Raw genomic sequence first — 2,500 nt, 5'->3', positions numbered from 1 at the left:
AGGTGTCGTTGTATGATTTAGAGGTGACAAGTGTCAGGGTTTATTTATTTTTCTTAATTGGACAAAATTGAGACGTTGCCATGCACACCTTGTAAAAGTATGATGACAGTTCAGGATAAGAGTACATAGAGCGAGGTCTAGGCCTTCGACAAAACTGACAAACCTTTCCCAATTATTTTCTGCGAAATAGGGCTTGGACTGGATCCTTATTTGAAGGGAAAATACTAGTATCTTAATGATGTCGCTTTGTTTGCCTCGTTGCACCGTTGTACATATCTAGGCTAGGCATAGGTTCAGGAAGTTTGATAAGTGATTTTTAGTATTACATTTATCTATTTTGTTTTCTTACCTGTAGTTTTTTTTTTTTTTTTTTTATAGCCAGTACCTTTGTCTTTGATGTTATTTTTGCCTAGTTACATTCTCAAGAGTTTCCATAGAGTATGTTATTGTTTTCATTATACATTTATTACATATATTAATTTTAAAGTTTGTAAAAGAAAAATGGTTAGCCTCTCACATTATGTCGTAGTGCCTTTTTCATACTTATGTTGTCTGTGTGCTAGGAAGCCTACAATTTGAAGCTTAGTCCAATAATGTCAAGCAGTCGCCACTCCCATGTCCAGGCAAAGGCCAGAAAAACACCAACACATATATGCTAAGACAGAGTTTTGATTAATTCCTCATTTGACAAAAAGAAAAAAATCATCAAGGAGGTCTATAAACACATTCTTTGTTTATAATACATGATAGGGCTTTGTTACTGTTATCCAGGAGCCACAAATAGTGTTGTAGAACAGGTGTGTGTGTATATATATGATATTTACTAGTAGAAATAACACAATTAGAGCATTCAGATTTGGAATTTTCGAAATGCAATCAGGTGTAGAAGACAGGCTAAGAATGTGGATTTATTATCACAATTTAGGTTTTATATCTAGGTTTTATATTTCTGTTTTATGAACGTTCTCAGTGGATACAAGCTTACATTGATTGACTGATCCTCTGGGATTTTAGTGATGTAAAAAGATGCAAAGAGTGAAATATATGTATAAAGGGACATCATAATTATTTCTTCACATGTAAAGGGCATTATATTCAAGGTTGACTTCTGCATTTTGGAATTCCATAAATGATTAGAGATTTGTCTAAAAGAATTAGGAACTGAATAAGGCATTTTAGATATTGTATATGTAACCGTATAAGAAATGCTTTTGTCTTATTGTTTTCATTGTGTCACATATCACTGATACATACATTCTGCAATGGAGACTAGCCTGTACTAGTGCATTTGTTTAAAATTGTTTGATATGCAGTCATGTATAAAAAGGATGAATGAAAATTAGTATCTTCACAGCACAAGAGATATCTGACTGTTATTTACTGTGTCTTCATCATGTATTTCTCATGAAGATATTGTCAAAAGTGGTCATATACATCTCGTACATTGTGAAGATACTCATTCTCTTTCACACCTTTTTCTACATTTTTTGCAGTGAAATCTTTTAGTCACAGGGAATGCTGCTCTTAGTTTATAAGAGGAGTTGTTGTTGCCATGTGCTTTAGGTATGTGTATCAGACTTTGTGTAGTTCAGGATATGTCTTATGATCTGTTTTTGCAGTTCTTCTTCTTTTGTATGCAAGCTTTGACAGTTTGGATTGAATTAGACATCTGTTATATGTAGGCCTTTTTAAATTCGTTGACTCCTTCACATATAACCTCGACTTTGTCTGAGAAAGTACCAATTGATTATTTATCTTGTGTGATTTAGTCTGTCTTCCAGCCGCTTTTAATTTAACTGTCTTATGGAACCAGTTGCTTCGGTAACATTTGCAAGTTTTTTATTCAGTATTTTCTTTGCTTTTGGGTCCTTTGTATATGAAATAAGATAATCCCTTTAATATTGTATAGTATGCATACTTTTTTCAGATTTTTAAGATTTTTAAAAAATTCTTTGGGATGGTACCAACTGGTACTGTATATGGTGTGGTTTAGTATGCTGTTCACCTGTTTTGTTGCTTTTGAATTTTCTATGTGTTGGCACCAATTGTATTTTGTTCATAGCTGTCTTATCAGTAGATAAATTTTGTGGTCCATTCACTTAAAGTAGTCCAGTTCTGTAATGAACTGTGCTAGTGTAATTTTCAGTTTTATATGATCTAGTTTATTTTATTTATTTATTTATTTTTTTATCCAAGGCTGGTGCATTTATTTGAATATGATAGATTAAAGCTCAACAATTAAATTGTTAAGGGCTTAACAGATTAAAAAGAATGGTACATAAAGAATTAAAATTATTGTAAATCCATCTTAGTCATCTATCTTTGGCATAAAAAGAAATTCTGTAAAGACAATGTTTATAAATTCTGTTTGTAAATTTCCAAAACCTACAGTAGAGCAAAAGAAACTTAATTATTGCTGTTATGTGCTCAGTGGCTCGTTGGGAGTGAGAAGAGGGAGGAGGAAAAAGGATGGAGAAGAGAGGGAGGAGGGGAGGAGGAA

General features: G+C 32.7%; 1 protein-coding gene across 1 annotated transcript in view; it reads left to right on the top strand.

Moving 5' to 3' along the window:
• Positions 1-2,500, top strand: part of LOC119568390 — a 58,693-nt gene that overhangs the window by 722 nt on the left and 55,471 nt on the right. The window lies entirely within an intron of this gene.

This window comes from Penaeus monodon, chromosome 43 (assembly GCF_015228065.2).
Source record: "Penaeus monodon isolate SGIC_2016 chromosome 43, NSTDA_Pmon_1, whole genome shotgun sequence".
Lineage (NCBI taxonomy): Eukaryota > Metazoa > Arthropoda > Malacostraca > Decapoda > Penaeidae > Penaeus > Penaeus monodon.
The sequence above is the reverse complement of the archived record's forward strand: the minus strand, read 5'-3'. Positions and strand labels throughout refer to the sequence as shown.